Here is a 20,602-nt window from a genome sequence, read left to right on the forward strand (position 1 = left end):
ATAATGAATTATTTCTGGTTGCAGCATTCGGAATGTCTTGCACTTGAGCAAGATGGATGCTGCAGTGGTGTCCCCCAGAGAAGATACCAGCATTGTGGATTGTCGGCGAAGGAGTATTGGAAGTGGAGGAGGCTAGGTGTGCATGATGAGGTAAGGGAAGGCAGCAGTGAAAGCAATAATAATCTGGTCATCCTCTCACCTCTACCTCCAACCCTTTTGTCGGCAGAAGGTCAAAAAGCTTGAGAACAGATTCCAGTCGGGCTCAAGGAGGCTCCAGTTCGCCTACCAGCCCCGATTAGGAGTTGAGGATGCCATCATCTACGTGCTGAACCGTGTCTACGCCCACCTGGACAAGCCGGTGAGCACTGTGAGGGTCATGTTTTTTGACTTCTCCAGTGCGTTCAACACCATCCGCCCTGCTCTGCTGGGTGAGAAGCTGACAGTGATGCAGGTGGATGCTTCCCTGGTGTCATGGATTATTGATTACCTGTCTGGCAGACCACAGTACATACGCTTGCAACACTGTGTGTCAGACAGGGTTGTCAGCAGCACTGGGGCTCCACAGGGGACTGTCCTGTCTCCCTTTCTCTTCACCATCTACACCTCGGACTTCAACTACAACACAGAGTCTTGCCATCTTCAGAAGTTTTCTGATGACTCGGCCATAGTTGGATGCATCAGCAGGGGAGATGAGGCTGAGTACAGGGCTATAGTGGGAAACCTTGTCACATGGTGCGAGCAGAATCATCTGCAGCTTAATGTGAAAAAGACTAAGGAGCTGGTGGTGGACCTGAGGAGGGCTAAGGCACCGGTAACCCCTGTTTCCATCCAAGGGGTCAGTGTGGACATGGTGGAAGATTACAAATGCCTGGGGATACGAATTGACAATAAACTGAACTGGTCAAAGAACACTGAGGCTGTCTCCAAGAAGGGTCAGAACCGTCTCTATTTCCTGAGGAGACTGAGGTCCTTTAACATCTGCCGGACGATGCTGATTGAGGATGTTCTACGAGTCTGTGGTGGCCAGTGCTATCATGTTTGCTGTTGTGTGCTGGGGCAGCAGGCTGAGGGTAGCAGACACCAAGAGAATCAACAAACTCATTCGTAAGGCCAGTGATGTTGTGGGGGTGGAACTGGGCTCTCTGACGGTGGTGTCTGAAAAGAGGATGCTGTCCAAGTTGCATGCCATCTTGGACAATGTCTCCCATCCACTCCATAATGTACAGGTTAGGCACAGGAGTACATTCAGCCAGAGTCTCGTTCCATCGAGATGCAACACTGAGCGTCATAGGAATTTATTCCTGCATGTGGCCATCAGACTCCTCCCTTGGAGTGTCAGACACCCTGAGCCAATAGGCTGGTCCTGGTCTTATTTCCACTTGGCATGATTAACATATTATTATTTAATTATTTATGGTTTTATATTGCTATATTTCTTCACTATTCTTGGTTGGTGCGACTGTAATGAAACCCAGTTTCCCTCGGGATCAATAAATATGTCTGTCTGTCTGTCTGTACAGCTTCTCTCCCACTATCATAAGGTTCTTAAATGGACCTCTCGTGATATAAAGATGAACTCTTCCTTGAGATGACACTTGCATCTTACTTGTTTACCTGTCCTGCCTCTGTAACTGCAACACTATATTCTGCATTAGGTGTCAGTGTGTGGCCTAGTGGATAAGGCATTGGTCTAGTGATCTGAAGGTCACTGGTTCGAACCTCAGCTGAGGCAGCGTGTTGTGTCCTTGAGCAAGGCACTTAACAACACATTGCTCTGCGATGTCACCGGTGCCGAGCTGCTTGGGTCCTAGTGCCCTTCCCTTGGACAACATCGGTGGTGTGGAGAGGGGAAGGCTTGCAGCTTGGGCAATTGCCAGTCTCCCATACAACCCTGCCCAGGCCTGCGCCCTGGAACCCTTCCAAGGCGCAAATCCATGATCTCACGAGAGTAACAGATGCCTATTATTATGTTCTGCATTTCTGTTATTGTTTGTAGCTCAGTGAAGTTATGTTTGGAATTGTATGTCTGGGGGGTAAACAAAGAACTGATTTTCACACTATCTTAGTATATTTGGCAATAGTAAACCAATTACCTGGTATCAATTGACCAGTGCCTCTGATGTCCTGCTTCTCTGTGAAAGTGGCTGGGAGCAGTAGCTATGAGTTTTAAGACCAACTGCATCAGTTATTCATATCTGGATTGACATCTTTAATCTTGATAAGTTCAAAAGCAATCTGCAGAAGGCAGTCCTTTTTGCATTGGGGTAGGGAATAACACATCAGATTGAGCTGGTCTGGATTGGGTTAAGAGTAACTTTCCACTTAAATTGTCAGGGATGGTGTGTTCAAGGTGGCACGTGCAAAACCTTTGTTGACATGTGACATGCATTGCTGCCCCCTGATTCTTTAAAGCCCATTCACAATAAAAAGGTACATTAATAATTAGTTTATTGACAGATGAAGCAAAACAAGGATGCTGCCGGGTCTGAGGGACATGAATTATGAAGAAAGATTGAATAGGCTAGGGCTGTCTTCTTTCGAACGTAGAAGATTGAGAGCAGATTTGATAGAGAAACACAAAGTTATGAAGGGTATAGATAGGATAAATGCAAGCAGGCTTTTTCCACTGACGTCAGGTCGGACTACAACCTCAGGTCATGGGTTAAGGGTGAAAGGTGAGAAGTTTAAGGGGAAAATGAGGGGGAACCTCTTTACTCAGAGGGCATGAGAGATTCAAATGAGCTGATAACACAAGTGGTGCATCCAAGCTTGATTTTAACATTTAAGAGAAGTGTAGATAGGAGCATGGATAGTAGGGATATGGAAGGCTAGGGTCCTGGTGTAGGTCGATGGGAGACCATAAGATGTAGGAGCAGTATTAGGCCATTTGGCCCATTGAGTCTGCTCCACCATTTCATCATGGCTGATCCAATTTTCCTCGCAGCCCTTATCTCCTGCCTTCTCCCCATATCACTTCATGCCCTGACTAATCAGGAATATATCAACCTTTGCCTTAAATATACATAAAGTCTTGGCCTCCACAGCTGCCTGTAGCAAAGACTTCCACAGATTCACCACCCTCTGGCTAAAGAAATTCCTGCTAATATCTGTTCTGAAAGGATGCCCCTGTTTTCTGAGGCTGTAAACTCTGGCCTTAGACTCTCCTGCCATCCACTTTATCAAAGCATTTCACCATTTGATAGATTTCAATAAGGTCATTCTTCTGAATTCTAGTGTATACAAACCCAGAGCCATCAAACACTCTTTATATGATAAGCCATTCAATTGTGGAATCATTTTCATGAACTTCCTTTGAATCCTCTCCATTTGCAGCATATCCTTTGGAAGATACGGGGCCCATACCTGCTCAGAAGTGATTCCTCACCAGTGCTTTATGAAGTTTCACCCCTACATCCTTGCTTTTATATTCTAGTCCTCTTGAAATGAATGCTGACATTGCACTTGCCTTCCTCATCACAGACTCAACCTGCACATTAAACCTTTAGGGAATCCTGCTCAAGGGCTGCCAAGTCCCTTTGCTCCTCAGATTTTTTTTTGTATTTTCTAACCTTTTAGAAAATATTCAACCCTTCTTCTACCAAAGTGCGTGACCAATCACTTCCCAACATTGTATTCCATCTGCCATTCTTCTGTAGCATCTCTACTTTCCCAAAATTACCTTCTCCTCCAGTTATCTTCATATCATCTGCAAACTTTGCAATCTAGCCTTCAATTCCATCATCCAAGTCATTGACATATAACAAAAAAAGAATTGGTGCCAACATAAACCCTTGTGAAACACCACTAGTCACCAGCAGCCTACCAGAAAAGGCTCCTTTTATTCCCACTCTCTGCTTCCTGCCTATCAGCTACTGCTTTATCCATGCTAGCATCTTTCCTGTATTATCATAGGCTTGTAGCCTGTTAAACAGCCTCATGAGTGGCACCGTGTCAAAGGCCTTCAGAAAATCCAAGTACACAACATCAACCGATTCTTCTGTGTCTATCCTGCTTGTTACTTCTTCAAAGAATTCAAAGGGATTTGTCAGGCACGATTTTACCTTGAGCAAACCATGCTGACTTTGGCCTATTTTGTGCCTCCAACTACCCTGTGACCTCATCCTTAATAATCGACTCCAACATCTTCCCAACCATTGAGGTCAGACAAATTGGCCTATAGTTTCCTTTCTTCTATCTCTCTCCCTTCTTGAAGAGTGGAGTGACATTTGCAATTTTCCAGCCTTATGGAACCATTTCAGAATCTAGTGATTCTTGAAAGATCATTACTAATGATTCCATGATCACTTCAGCCACCTCTTTCAGAGCTCAGGGGTGTAAACTATCTGGTCCAGGTGACTTATCTACCTTCAGACCTTTCAGTTTCCCAAGAACCTTCTCTCTAATTATGGTAACTTCACATATTTCATGCCCCGTCACTTGGAGCCTCCATCATACTGCTATTGTCTTCCACAGTGAAGACTGATGCAAAATATTGAATCAGTTTGTCCACCATTTCGTTGTCCCCCATTATTACCTCTCCAGCATCTTTTTCCAAAAGTCTAATATCCACTCTCACAACTTCCTTTTACGGTTTATGTATCTGAAGCAATGTTTGGTATCCTCTTTACTATTATTGGCTAGCTTACTTTTGTATTCCATCTTTACCTTCTTAATAACTTTGTTAGTTGCCTTCCATTGGCTTTTAAATGTTTACTAATCCTCTAAGTTCCCAAAAATCTTTGCTTTATTATATAACCACTATTCGGCTTTTATGTTGGGCTTGACTTCCCTTGGGTCATCTTTCCTTTAGAATACTTCTTCCTCTTTGGGATGTATGTACCTGCGCTTCCTGAATTGCTTTCAGAAATTCCTACCATTGCTGCTGTGCCATCATCCCTGCCAGTGTTCTTTTCCAATCAATTCTGGCCAGCTCCTCCCTCATGCCTCTGTAATTCCCTTTACTCCACTGTAATACTGATACATCTGACTTTAGCTTCTTTTTCCTCAAATTTCAGTGTGAAGTCAATCATATTATGATCACTTGCCCCAACAGTTCTTATACCTTACGCTCTCTAATCAATTCTGGTTCATTGCACCACACCCAATCCAGAATAGCTGATCCTCCAGTGGGCTCAACCATGAGCTGCTCTAAAAAACCATCTCATAGACACTCTAGAAATTCACCATACTGTAATCCAGCCCCAACATGATTTTCCCAATCTACCTGCATACTGAAGTCCCCCATTGTAACACTACCCCTTTTGACATGCATTTTCCATCTCCCATTGTAATTTGTAGGCCACATCCTTACTACTGTTTGGGGGTCTGTATACAACTCCCATCAGGGTCATTTTACCCTTGCAGTTCCTTAGCTCTATCCACAATGATTCAACACCTTCTGATCCGATGTCAAATCTTTCTAATGATTTAATTTCATTTTTTGCCAACAGAGTGACAACACTCCCTTTGATTTCTTGCCTGTCCTTTCAATACAATGTTGGACGTTAAACTCCCAGCTGTAACCCTTCAGCCATGATTCCATGATGGCTACAACATCAAACCTGCCAATCTGTAACTGTGCTGCAAGTTCATCGACCTTATTCCGTATACTGCGCACATTCAGATAGAACTCCTTCAGCACTATATTCACCCTTTTCAATTTTATTGCAGCATGATCAACCTTTTCATTAACTTTGTCTGAGATCTTAACGACATCTGCCTCCACAACCTCTCTGCTAACTGTTCTGGTACTCTGGAAGTAGGCGGTTTAATTGGTTTTGACGGATTAGTTGGGCCGAAGGGCTTGTTTCTGTGCTGTACTTCTCTATGCTTCTATGAATGATTTTTTACAACCTGAGAGCGGTGAGATACTTTCACAGGAAACCTCTCAAGACCTGACGATGGATGATATATTTTGAAATCCTCGCAGCCTGGTGTACACATCTGTATTTGCACAGTAAATGATTACAATATTAATACTATTTAGAGAAATGATGTTATTTTTCAAATTTTTTTAAAAGATTAATATTAATAATATTTGAACAAATTTTCTAACATCGGGTAACAGCTCTAATGATGTGCCCTAGCTTAGCATCATGCAGATGTTTCTGTAAGAAGGATCTAAAATGTTTCATATATTTTCATCTGACTGTTACATTTTTACTAATAGTAAAACAACAAATCCATGTAAATAAGCAACAAGGCTCATCTGTTTTCTTTTAAACTCTAATTATTGTTACTAATTCATTGATTGATCATAATCTCTGCTCAAAAATACCAAGGCACGTGAGAAAGTGTTTAGAAGATTTTTGGCAATTTGAGCATATGCTCTCAAGAAGGTGCGCAATCCCGTCTTAGGGATTTGCCTTTTATCACAAGTCAAAAGACGTTGCACCACCGCCCCACCGTGTCGTTCTGTTGCATTTGCTTTCCCACCACTTATCCATCTAGTAGCCTGGATTTCAGAACATCCAGCTAATCTTTTGCGTGAGGACTCAATCTCTCAAACCAATGTGCAATCAGTCTTCCCAATCCATTGGATCTATGGCAACTCCTTACCGTTAGTGAACTAAGACCACAAGAGTTTGTCCTATCCTCTAACCGAAGTGATGATGCTTGCCATAAGCTATTTCCAGGGGCATCAGTAAGCCCCATATTTCAAGTGGATGCTCTTACAACCGATGGGTGCAAAGGGGACTGTTTATCCTCAGGTGATGTGTTGACTCAAATTTTCTATTGTTTTTCAACCAGCTGTGTTTAGCTGATCAAGATTGGGGATCTTGCAGAATTCCTACACTAACGTTTCCAGAATCTCCAGTAATCAGCACCCTAGCTATAACCTTGCAGCTTAGAATCCAAATAATACTGTTGCCTTGCAGAGCTTCCTATTATTGAATAACATTGCATTGTTTAGGTGAAGATTTTCTAGTCTTTAGAAAGAGTATTGCATTTCATGTCCTTTGCTAGCTCTTCAGAAGCTATTGCAGAAAGCTGTGATAATGTGGCGTTCTAATCTACGGAGCTGAAATATTTCTAGATAAGGTTGTAGCAGAGCCGACTGTTGACACTTTCCACTTCCCACAGTTGGCTGGCTGGTGTGGGGGACAGCACGCACAACACACCTTCCAGTTTTGTGCTTCAATTCAAGCAGCAAATCTGATTTAAAAATAGCTCTGCACCAGGGCAGACACGTGGATGGGCAAGAATGAGTCTCGGGCTATTTACTCATGTTGCTTCTATCAGGGAGGCCCTGCATTCAGTTAATTCAAAGTCAAAAATTCAAAGTAAATTTGTTTTAAGTAGTTATGAGTCACCATACACTACCCTGAGATTCATTTTATTGAGAGACAATGTAGAACGGGCCCTTTGAACTGCGCTGCCCAGCACTCACCCCGATTTAACACTAGTCTAATCACAGGTCAAGTTACAATGATCAATTCAACTACCAACCAGTACGTCTTTGCACTTTGGGAGGAAACAGAAGCACCCAGAGGTCATGGAGAGAACATACAGCAGGAATTGAACTCAGGTCACTGGTACTGTAAAGCATTGTGCTAACCACTATGCTACCATGCAGCCCCATTCTTGCAGTCATTCACAGTAGAATCAACTACAAAGACTGACAACCTTGTGTCACTGTTTCACTTGTATCACTTCTACAAGTGACACTGTTGCGTCACTTTTTCCGAGCTCTGTGCCCAAAGAACTCGGGTCCCTGGGCACACTGCCAGCTCGCTGCTTTCAATCTTTTGTGTACTCCCACGACACATCAGGCGGCAGCACCGGCCTTGAATCTGCCCGCCTCTAGAGCCACAGAAATCCAGCACCCTCAAGGTGCGCGTCATTGGATTTGGAGTTCAACTATCAGCTGACGGTTTGCTGATGTGTGTCTGAAACCTGATGGATTTTTGTATGGCATTCCCAAGGTACAGCTACAGGTACAGCATGTGTGTAAGAAACAGGAGACTTTATACATATCCAGCGATTTCCATGCCATGACAACCTCAGTTCTAGAATAAATGTGCCACTGTAGCATAATGGTTAGCATGGTGTCAGAGTTGAATTCCACTATCAACTGAAAGGAGTTTGTACGTCCACCCCATGGGATGCGTGGCTTTATCCTGGGTGCGCCGGTTTCCTCCCAAAATCCAAAGACGTACCTGTTAGGGTAATTGGTCATTGTAAGTTGTCCGGTGATTAGGCTGGGGTAAATAGGGGGTTGCTGGGGAGGGTGCAGCTTGAAGGGTCCATCCTATTTGTAACTCAATCAATCAAAGTTAACAGGGCTAATATGCCATGATGTCACCCTGGTGTAACTGGGATCTCTGATGTACCAGTCCTGGAGAAGCAAGAGTAAATTGTACATTCTAAGAGTGAAGTGACCAACAGGAAAGGTGGTGTCAGCATGGCTGGCTGCCTGACACGAGTGAACCAAGTTAGATTTTAATGGTAATGGGGGACACATTCATGGTTTTTTTTGGGTACAAGAATGCAATAGTTTTCTGTGTCACATTTTGAACCATAGTTGGAATTCGGCCCATCACTTCTGATGCCCCAACAAAGCCGCCCCAACAAAGTGCACCTGACGAGATGTGATTTGTCATTCCTAGTATTCTGAGTCCTTTTGTTGGAGGGGAATTCATGGCAACATGACAGAGTTTGGTCAAAGTTGTTTTCCCCTGGTGTGTAATACAATGCCAAATGGAGTTTCTGCAATTCGCTCCGCAATAGCACAAATCCTATATTCTCTGAAAGCTGATGCCATCTCAAGCAGAAATGGGGAATTCATCCACTCTGGGAATAACTACACAAGCAGGGTGCTTGAAACACTCTGAAAACTACTTTTGAGCCCAATAACCTTTTGAGATTTTAATTTTATTTATTACTCTGGAGCTTAGAGCCATATGTCAGTCCCCAAGGATGTTCCTGCCCAATGCCCTGCAGTGACCATTAAATTGAAAGGAAGCACTGGATATAAATAGAAAACTTGGTCAGAACTGTGGCCTCGTTAACATGACAATAGAATATTGTCAGTCACTCATTGCTGGTTGCACGTTTTTTCCTTGCTCAGTTCCTTCCACGAGGACAATCTGGACTCCTGCCACAGAAACATCATGGAAGACTTGGATTTTGGATTGAAGTACGAGTGCAGGGAGAGAATTTCAAAATTCAATTCCTTATTGCAACCATTTCATTGGAGCTGCTACATCTGGTAGAAGGTGAATTCTGAGGCCCACTTGGCCTAATAATGTGCTCTGTGGCTGTCAGGAATAGTTCATTAGTGTGATGTATTGCAGGTGGCATTTGGCATGGATTCAAGGACTGCTGCTGAGTTTCCTTATGTATGATAAGTTTATTTTGAAAAGCTTCTTGTTTAGTTGAATTAAATCAGAACAAAGAACTGAAAATGGAGTACTCTCAATTTGCTGCAGCAGAAACCAAACCATTTTATCACTAACTTTATTCTCCATAGTTCCCCAATGTGTTGCATTTTGCATTTCAGGGACCTGCTTTGATGTGGCCCCAAGTTCCACACAGTAATGTTTTGACTTTTTTTTGAGATAGCTGTGCATGGCATAAATATGTTCCCAACTTGTGTTTTTCATCTGCTCCAAGACTGTTCAAAACATTGTCAGAGACTCTGTCAAAAGAACTGAAGTTGGGAACTAACTGTGTCTTCACTCATTTCCTGGTTTAATAAGACCATAAGACATGGGAGAATTAGGCCATTCAGCCCATCGAGTCTGATCTGCCATTCCATCATGGCTTATCCTTCTCAACCCCATTCCCCTGCCTCTAACTTGTAATCTTGGATGCCCTGACTAATCAACAATCTATCAACCTCTGCTCTAACTATACTCAGTAACTTGGCCTCCACAGCCATCTGTGGCAATAATTTCCACAGATTCACTACCCTCTTGTTAAATATATTCCTCCTCATCTGTTCTAAATGAATGCCCCTCTGTTCTGAGGCTGTGTCCTCTGGACAAGGGTTTACCTGCTATAGGAAACATCTTCCCTACATCCACTCTTTCTAAGCTTCCCAATATTCCATAGGTTCCAGTGAGATCACCCCTCATTCTTCCAAACTCCAGCAAAGTACAGGCCCAGAGCCATCATATGCTGCTCAGGCATTAACCCTTTCATTCCCAGGATCATTCTCATGGACTTCCTCTGGACCTGCTCCAATGCCAGCCCATCTTTTCTTCGATAAGGGACCCAAAATTGCTCACAATACTCTTAAGTGCAGTCTGACCAATATCTCATAAAGCCTCAGCATCATGTACTTGCCTCTACTCTAGTCCTCTCAAAATGAATGCTAACATTGCATTTGCCTTCCTTACCACCACTCAACCTGCAGGTTAACCTTTAGGGAATCCTACACCAGTACAACAACTCCAGTCCTGGATGTTCAGAAGCTGGACTTGCCCAGTCAAACTTGAAATTTTGATCAGGAATACCTTTTGGTGCAAATGTACCGTGGAATGGTCAGATTAATACTGATGGATTGTCCAGTCCACACACTTCAGATTACATTTACAGGAATTTACAGCACAGAAGAGGCAATTTGGTCCAACTGGTTTAAGCTCCAATTCTGGATTGTTGTGTGTGGGGTGCTGTGATGGAAATGAGACAAATTATTTGGGACTCAAAGGCAAGGACTTTGGACACAGTTTTAATAATAAGGAGTTTATTTACAAGGGGAGAAAAGCTTGGGAACAACACAAGGAGCTACAATATTCACACAAACACACTTAGAATAGGAGCATGGGAAAAGTCGGGTCAGCAGTACAATACATGGGAAAACGGTGTGGGGACAGAGTACAGGTACACATACAAGCAAGGGAAAATTAACTACAATACCAGCCACCCCTTAACTATGGGCAGGCACAGCTCTCTGCTACAGGGACAACAATAAATGCTCCCACAACCCTATTCAATGCACAGCTCACCACATGTCTCCAGCACTGTAGTGCAGTCTTCAGTCTGAGGTGAAGCAAGCTGATCCCTCGAGAATGGCAAAAAGAGAGCGAGCTAAGCACATGTAGCCCAGGTGATTCACCGGGAGGCCAAGATGGGTTAATCCAATTAAGGTGGTCAATGGTTAAGTGTGCATTGATTAGTTGGGAGGGGTGAAATGTTGACTGGCAGGTGGTGTGACCTCCAACCAGGTGAGGGCAGTGCTGTCACGTGACTGGCAGGTGGCATGACCTCCGACCAGGTGAGGGCAGTGCTGTCATGTGACAGGCAGGTGGCATGACCTCCGACCAGGTGAGGGCAGTGCTGTCTTGTGACAAGCATGTCTCTCTGGATACGGGAAGGGGGTTATGGTTCACTATTAATATGACCCTTTTTTATGTTTCATTTTGTTTGCATCCCCAGAAAAAGACAACTTAATTTTCTTTCATTCTTTCTTTTTAACTCTTTATTAATTTTCAAATACATAGGCATAATAACAATAGTAATACAGAGAGACTGGGAATGCATAGTTAGTAAACGTTTGTACAAGAATAAGCTATAGATAACACAAATGTACTAAACCTCCCAAACTCTTGATGTATTTAACATGATAGAAAAAAAACCTATCAAAAAAAAACCCAAATTAGAAATCAGAAAAAACTAAACTAAACTAAACAAAGCTGGGCTATTAAATTACATCAGATACAGTCAATAATATCAATAACTCAGCTCCTCTATCCAAATATTTAAGGATAATAAAAAGGATTTGGAAAAGGTCAAGTTACATCATATGAAATTGTTAAATAAATGGCCTCCACGTTTCTTCGAATTTAACCGAAGGGTCAAAAGTGACACTTCTGATATTTTCTAAATTGAAAAAAGATATAGTTTGGGAAAACCATTGAAATATAGTAGGAAGAAATTTCCTTTCTATTCATAGCACTGCTTGAAATGCCAGTCAGTATAATAATTACTTGAAAGCGTTAAAATATGCTGTATCTCTAGTGACTGCGTTTTATTTTAGTTTCTTTAGCATTACGGTGTGGAGTAGGCCTTTCCAGCCCTTCGGGCAACCCCCAACCTGATTAGCCCTAACTTAACCACAGAACAACTTACACCGACCAATTAACTTGCCCAGTACATCTCTGGACTGTGGGGGAAACCAGAGGACCCGGGGAAACCCACACATTCCATGGGGAGGACGTACAGAGACTCACTACACAACATCGCTGGAACTCCAGGATGTCCTGAGCTGTAATAGCATTGCACTAACCATTATGCTACCATAGCTCCCTAACAATACAGGACGTTCTTGAGGTTGAGAAGTTAATTACTAGCTGACAAGTATGTTAGTGAGTCATGAAACACAAAAATAAGTGGACATGGATATGAATTAATAATTTTCTGTCCTTTTTTGTGAAATGGTTAAACAGAGTATTGTCTGTCTCTGTCAGAGGAAAACAAAGAAAGTCCACTTTTGTAGTTTATGCTGACTCATTCAAGTCATTTTGTCCTCAATGTTTCTAAATATGGGAGTAAGTACAACTCAGGGGTGGGCAAACTTTTTGACTTGAGGGCCACAGAGGGTTCTAAAATTTGACAGGGGGGTCGGACCAGGAGCAGATGGACGGAGTGTTTTGGTAATACACCTCATAAGAGAAAATAAAATATCATGGGATATGTAGAAAACATGTGCTTTAATTTCAATTGAAAATGAACAAATGCATTACAACAAAATATCTGTCTTTGAAGTCCCATGGTATTTAGCTATTTATTGAAATGTCTTTTAAAACACTGAAAATTAAATGAATAAAATACAGCTTTTTTTAATAGTAACAGTTATTATTTTAAAGCACTGAAAATTCTGTTATCCTTCAAGATATTATCATCATCACTCTCCTCCTGACTGTCTTTATTTCAAAAACGGTAGGAGATGCAGGTCTACTTGTCCTGCTCCTTCTTATTCAATTGTCCCCTGTGCCAAAACTCAACAAAGGCCCGCACAATGACAGAACAGTGAGAGCGCGCCAATATGCGGAGCTCTGTGCTCGCAAATCCCCGCAGGCTATCTCCCTTAGCCGGAACGCTGGCTAATTGTGAGCCGGTTCGGATGTGCCAGGAAATGGGTCGCCACAAGGTCACAAAGTAAAGCGCAAGTGTGGAGTAATACGCTGCACCTCAACAAAGGTCAATGTGTATAGAGTGCGTCATCTATTGGGAAGACGCCAGAATTGCGGGGAAAAAACGTTAACAAGGTTTATTAATATAATTTCATCAAGTTCTGCGGGCCGGATTAAAAAGCTTAACGGGCCGCATATGGCCCGCAGGCCGTAGTTTGCCCATGCCTGGTACAACTGTTGGCTGATATACTTACAGACATTGGGTGAATTCCACTTCTCACACCGCATCCCAGATGATCTTTGGAACAGAGGCTCTATAGCATACCTGAATGCAGCTCATCAAAGGGAGGACCATCCCAGCAAGAGGCAAGGGAGAAATATGTTCACTCTGTATTGTTAGGAGAGGGTGTGGGGAGGGGAGGCCAGTGGGGTGGCAATTCTTAATGACCAGAGGAGTACGTGTAACAAAGCTCTATTATTCAGAGGCGGGAAAGAAATCTGAATGGATCTCAGAGTTCAGATAGTAACTTCAGGAATTCCAGGAGGTGTCATTGTATGGTATTGGGCCTCCATTGGTCACTGGACATGCCAATATTCGTGACACATTGGTTACATAGAAATACTACAACACAATACAGGCCCTTCGGCCCACAATGCTATGCCAAACATGTACTTCAAACTACTCAGAAAACACGTAAATGTTACCACTTGATTGTCAATCAGCTTTTCCCTCTGTCTCAGTATATTGAAAACTCAAAACAATTGTTTTCAAAGAAAAATTAAAATTACATTTCTGTTGCCCCCCCCCCCAAATTGTTTTTGTTGGGTTGTTTCCAATTGTACTATGGAAATTCCTCTAATTCCTGGGATGTCTTAGAGGGTTTGCAAACATAATAATATTGACTGTTACATCTAGGTTGAATCTTACAGACATTTTCTTCTTCTACAAAACAAATACCCCTGACTGATTCCAGAGATGCTCCAGAGACCTGTTCCTGACTGAATTAGGTCAAGAGAACATAGAGAGAGAAAATTAAAGACAGGCTCATAATGTTTAGTCTGAGTCGAGACCAGTGTGAGCTGAGCTGCTTGAGCAAAGTCAGTGATCGTTGGTACTGAGGTCACCACTGTACGTTGTTGGACTGGATGTCATAGTATCCAATCTGCCCTTCAACTTCCTTTCTAGTTCAGGTGTGCCTTCCATTCTACGAATCCTTTCACTTTCTCCCTTTCTACACACTCGTTCAAATCATCTGTCACAGCAGTTCTTAAAATATCCGTATTGTGTGTGCAGGGAAAAACTGCCAGTGTAACAAAGAAAGCACATTAATGTTATTTCAATTTTGGACGTAGAGCTGGTCTCCACACGTTTGTTCAGGCTTTGCTTGTCCTTTCAGGCCTCACCAGTACCCCTGTGCACACCTCCATAGAGATTCATTCCTCTGGGCTATAGGAAACAATTATTGTCACCGTAAGCTGCCTTATCAGAAAGAAATGTTGTACTTCTTTGCTCCACCCCCTGGTTTGCTCAAAAAGAACCAATAGATAGCACAGTTAACACTGGGAGTTAACACACATGAGGCTTGCTTCTTGTAGAATTACCATTATTCTAAATATATTTCTCCCCCCGGGCTGGTGAATTTTATACCAGTTTCAGTAAGATGACCAGTGGTGGCTTGAAACACCACCACCCACCCCTCATTCTGTCCTTTAAAACCCCTCAGCATGGGCAAGTGCCCCGTGCCAAATTGAGAGCCATGGTCGGCTGTTGGGGCGCAAGAGTAAAGTGTACTGGAATGCCTGAGCAGTTTGATTGACATTATTTGTGATGGCTCACTTCATTTCTCAAAAAAATGTGTAATTGTTGACGTTTTTGAAATCTTGGTGTTACAGGCTGTGCTTCTCAGACTCATTACTTGCATCCTGTTTGATTTAGAAACATAGAAATTAAGTGCAGGAGTAGGCCATTTGGCCCTTCGAGCCTGCACTGCCATTCAGTATGATCATGGCTGATCATCCAACTCAGAACCCTGTACCTGCTTTCTCTCCAAACCCGCTGATCCCTTTAGCCACAAGGGCCATATCTAACTTCCTCGTAAATATAGCCAATGAACCGGCCTCAACTGTTTCCTGTGGCAGAGAATTCCACACATTCACCACTCTCTGTGTAAAGAAGTTTTTCCTTATCTCGGTCCTAAAAGGCTTCCCCTTTATCCTTAAACTGTGACCCCTCGTTCTGGACTTCCCCAACATCGGAAACAATCTTCCTCCATCTAGCCTGTCCAATCCCTTTAGAATTTTATACGTTTCAATAAGATCCCCCCTCAATCTTCTAAATTCCAGTGAGTATAAGCCTAGTCGATCCAGTCTTTCTTCATATGAAAGTCCTGCCATCCCAGGAATCAATCTGGTGAACCTTCTCTGTACTCCCTCTATGGCAAGAATGTCTTTCCTCAGATTAGGGGACCAAAACTGCACACAATATTCTAGGTGCGGTCTCACCAAGGCCTTGTACAACTGCAGTAGAACCTCCGTGCTCCTGTACTTAAATCCTTTTGCTATGAATGCCAACATACCATTTGCCTTTTTCACCGCCTGCTGTACCTGCATGCCCACCTTCAATAACTGGTGTACAATGACACCCAGGTCTCGTTGCAGATCTCCCCTTTTCCTAATCGGCCACCGTTCAGATAATAATTTGTTTTCCTATTCTTGCAACCAAAGTGGATAACCTCACATTTATCCACATTAAATTGCATCTGCCATGAATTTGCCCACTCACCTAACCTATCCAAGTCACCCTGCATCCTCTTAGCATCCTCCTCACAGCTAACACCGCTGCCCAGCTTCGTGTCATCTGCAGACTTGGAGATGCTGCATTTAATTCCCTCGTCTAAATCATTAATATATATTGTAAACAACTGGGGTCCCAGCACTGAGCCTTGCGGTACCCCACTAGTCACTGCCTGCCATTCTGAAAAGGTCCCGTTTACTCCCACTCTTTGCTTCCTGTCTGCCAACCAATTCTCTATCCACATCAATACCATATACCCAGTACCATGTGCTTTACCGTAAATTCCGGACTATAAGCTGCTACTTTTTTCCCATGCTTTGAACACTGCGGCCTGTACTACGGTGCGGCTAATGCATGTTTTTTTTTCATGCCGCCAAAAACATTTTGCCTCGTAACAGTAGACCAATAAAATTGATGAGTATTTCACAGAGGTCCAATGAAATTGTACGATAAATCAAGCGCACTTTCACAATTAAATTATTGTAAATCAGTCATTTGTACTCACCCTCATCAACATGGAAAACACTCGAAGAAAAGCATATGATGCAGCTTTTAAGTTAAAGGCGATCAATCTGGCGGTTGAAGAAGGAAATCGAGCTGCTGCACATAATCTTGGCATAAATGAATCGATGGTGAGACGGTGGAGACGCCAGCGTGAAGAACTGAGTCAATGCAAAAAGATGACAAAAGCTTTCAGAGGTAATCATAGCAGATGGCCCGAACTTGAAAACTTTCTTGAAGACTGGGTTAACTCACAGAGAGCAGGCGGCCGCAGTGTTTCCACCGTGCAGATCAGACTGAAGGCTAAAGCAATCGCCACCAAAATGAAAATCGAAGATTTTAGAGGTGGGCCATCATGGTGTTTTAGATTTATGAGACGAAAAGGCCTGTCTGTCAGGGTACGCACGACTCCGTGTCAGCAGCTCCCTCCTGACCACAAGGAACAACTTGCTAACTTCCGCACATTCACTCAAACAAAGATAGCGGAGAATTCCATCGGGCCAGATGATATCATAAATATGGATGAAGTACCTTTGACGTTTGACCTGCCTCTCACTCGGACTGTTAATAAAAAAGGTGACTCGTCCATCACACTGAAAACAAGTGGCCATGAGAGAACGCATTTTACTTGTGTTCTGAGCTGCACAGCATCCGGACTAAAGCTTCCACCGATGGTGATTTTTAAGCGGCTGACAATGCCAAAGGAAAAATTCCCAAAAGAAATCATGGTGAAAGTCAATAAGAAAGGTTGGATGATGGAGAGTCTAATGAAGGATTGGCTGAGAGAGTGCTACGCCAAGCGACCAGGGGGATTTTTTCACAGAAAAAAAGCATTGCTCGTTATGGACAGCATGAGGGCCCATATAACAGATTCAGTGAAAGCTGCCATCAAGAGTACAAACTCAATTCCAGCTGCGATTCCTGGGGGCACCACGAAGTATTTGCAGCCACTGGACATCAGCGTGAACCGGGCATTTAAGGTGGCGCTACGTGTTGAGTGGGAGGCTTGGATGACGAGCGGCGAGAAATCCTTTACCAAAACAGGACGCACGCGAAGAGCATCTTTAACTCAAGTCTGCCAGTGGATCCTAAATGCGTGGAGCCGTGTCACAACATCCACCATCACCAGCAGGTTTCGAAAGGCTGGACTGCTGCGTGATGAAGAGGACCGCGTGCGCTCAAGTGAGAGCGACAACGAAGAGACTGAAGTGAGTGACGAGATCCTGAGGTTGTTCAATTCGGACACTGAAGAAGAGGACTTTGATGGTTTTAGTGCGCAGGAGGAAGATGAAGAAGGCGATCAATAACTTTTCCTGGTAGGCTGCAGTATATATATTTTTTTTACCAGTCGTTAGGAGATATTGGAATGTTGTTCGTGCACTGTTCAGTAAAAAAGTATACGCAACGTAATTAGTGTGTTACCGATATGTATGTATATTTAAAAGTAGCTGTGTTACAGGCACTGTTCAAAAAAAAGCATTTGCAATATGTATTTGTTTATGTTACCATACGGATTTAATTAAAAGTTAAAAAATCCTCACGTGTAATATCTTTCTGTGTAAATATCTCATATTACAACGTGGGACACCTGCGGCTTAAAATCCGGTGCGGCCTGTACAAGTACAAAATTGATTTTCTTTCTAAAATTAGAGCATGCGGCTTTTAATCAGGTGCGCTCTGTAGTCCGGAATTTACGGTAAGTTTGCACACTAATCTCCTGTGTGGGACCTTGTCAAAAGCCTTTTGAAAATCTAAATATACCACATCCACTGGCTCTCCCCTATCCACTCTACTAGTTACATCTTCAAAAAATTCTATAAGATTCATCAGACATGATTTTCCTTTCACAAATCCATGCTGGCTTTGTCCGATGATTTCACCTCTTTCCAAATGTGCTGTTATCACATCTTTGATAACCGACTCTAGCATTTTCCCCACCATCGATGTCAGATTAACTGGTCTATAATTCCCTGGTTTCTCCCTCCCTCCTTCTTTAAAAAGTGGGGTTACATTAGCCACCCTCCAATCCTCAGGAACTAATCCAGTATCTAAGGAGTTTTGAAAAATTATCACTAATGCATCCACTATTACTGGGGCTACTTCCTTAAGCACTTTGGGATGCAGACCATCCGGCCCTGGGGATTTATCTGCCTTTAGTCCCTTCAATTTACCTAACAGCACTTCCCTACTAACATGCATTTCCCTCATTTCCTCCATCTCACTAGACCCTCGGTCCCTTACTATTTCTGGATGATTATTTATGTCCTCCTTAGTGAAGACAGAACCAAAGTAGTTATTCAATTGGTCTGCCATGTCTTTGTTCCCTATGATCAATTCACCTGTTTCTGACTGTAAAGGACCTACATTTGTCTTGACCAATCTTTTTCTTTTCACGTATCTATAAAAGCTTTTACATTCAGTTTTTATGTTCCCTGCCAGCTTTCTCTCATAATCTTTTTTCCCTTTCCTAATTAAGCCCTTTGTCCTCCTCTGCTGGTCTCTGAATTTCTCCCAGTCCTCAGGTGTGCCGCATTTTTTTTTGCTAATTTATATGTTTCTTCTTTGGACTTGATACTATCTCTAATTTCCCTTGTCAGCCACGGGTGCACTACCTTCCCTGGTTTATTCTTTCGCCAAACTGGGAAGAACAATTGTTGTAGTTCATCCATGTGATCTTTAAATGCTTGCCATTGCATATCCACCGTCAACCCTTTAAGTACCATTTGCCAGTCTAACTTAGCTAATTCACGTTTCATTTCTTCAAAGTTACCCTTCTTTAAGTTCAAAAAGTACCATTTGCCAGTCTATCTTAGCTAATTCATGTCTCATTCCTTCAAAGTTACCCTTCTTTAAGTTCAGAACCTTTGTTTCTGAATTAACTATGTCACTCCATTAAGATGAAGAATTCCACCATATTATAGTCACTCTTACCCAAGGGGCCTCGCATGACAAGATTGCTAACAAACCCTTCCTCATTGCTCAAAATCCAATCTAGAATGGCCTGCTCTCTAGTTGGTTCCTTGACATGTTGGTTCAGAAAACCATCCCGCATACATTCCAAGAAATCCTGTTCCTCAGCACCCTTACCAATTTGGTTCACCCAATCTATATGTAGATTGAAGTCACCCATTATAACTACTGTTCCTTTATTGCGCGCATTTCTAATTTCCTGTTTAATGCCATCCCCAACCTCACTATTACTGTTAGGTGGCCTGTACACAACTCCCACCAGCGTTTTCTGCCCCTTAGTGTTATGCAGCTCTACCCATATCGATTCCACATCCTCCAGGCTAATGTCCTTCCTTTCTATTGCATTAATCTCCTCTCTAACCAGCAATGCTACCCCACCTCCTTTTCTTTCCTGTCTATCCCTCCTGAATATTGAATATCCCTGGATGTTGAGCTCCCATTCTTGGTCACCCTGGAGCCATGTCTCTGTGATCCCAACTATATCATATTCATTAATAACTATCTGCACATTCAATTCATCCACCTTGTTACGAATGCTCCTCGCATTGACACACAAAGCCTTCAGGCTTGTTTTTACAACACTCTTAGCCCTTATACAATTATGTTGAACAGTGGCTCTGTTTGCTTTTTGCCCTGGATTTGCCTGCCTGCCACTTTTACTTTTCACCTTACTACTTTTTGCTTCTACCCTCATTTTACACCCCTCTGTCTCTCTGTGCTTGTTCCCATCCCCCTGCCACATTAGTTTAAAGCCTCCTGAACAACAGTAGGAAACGCTCCCCCTAGGACATTGGTTCCAGTCCAGCCCAGGTGCAGACCGTCCTGCTTATACTGGTCCCACCTCCCCCAGAACTGGTTCCAATGCCCCAGAAATTTGAATCCCTCCCCCTTGCACTGTTTTTCAAGCCACGTATTCATCTGAAATATCCTCCTATTTCTACTCTGACTAGCACGTGGCACTGGTAGTAATCCAAAGATTATTACCTTTGTGGTCCTACTTTTTAGTTTATCTCCTAACTCCCTAAATTCACCTTGTAGGACCTCATCCTGTTTTTTACCTATATCGTTGGTACCTATGTGCACCACAACCACTGGCTGTTCACCCTCCCATTCCAGAATGACCTGCAGCCGCTCAGAGACATCCTTGACCCTTGCACCAGGGAGGCTACATACCATCCTGGAGTCTCATTTGCGGCCGCAGAAACGCTTATCTATTCCTCTTACAATCGAATCCCCTATCACTATAGCTTTCCCACTC

The 20,602-nt window shown here is 43.0% G+C and overlaps 1 protein-coding gene across 9 annotated transcripts in view; it reads left to right on the top strand.

Annotated features, from left to right (window-relative positions):
- Nucleotides 1-20,602, top strand: part of n4bp3 (NEDD4 binding protein 3) — a 144,416-nt gene that overhangs the window by 92,940 nt on the left and 30,874 nt on the right. For 3 of the 9 annotated variants that reach the window (XM_059990089.1, XM_059990087.1, XM_059990090.1), the window contains exon 2: nt 25-150. The exons of the other annotated variants lie outside the window; for them this stretch is intronic. The gene's annotated coding sequence lies outside the window, so the exon portion shown is untranslated. The remainder of the gene's footprint in view (nt 1-24; nt 151-20,602) is intronic. 9 annotated transcript variants of the gene reach the window in all.

Source organism: Hypanus sabinus, chromosome 15, assembly GCF_030144855.1.
Source record: "Hypanus sabinus isolate sHypSab1 chromosome 15, sHypSab1.hap1, whole genome shotgun sequence".
NCBI classification, from domain to species: Eukaryota; Metazoa; Chordata; class Chondrichthyes; order Myliobatiformes; family Dasyatidae; genus Hypanus; species Hypanus sabinus.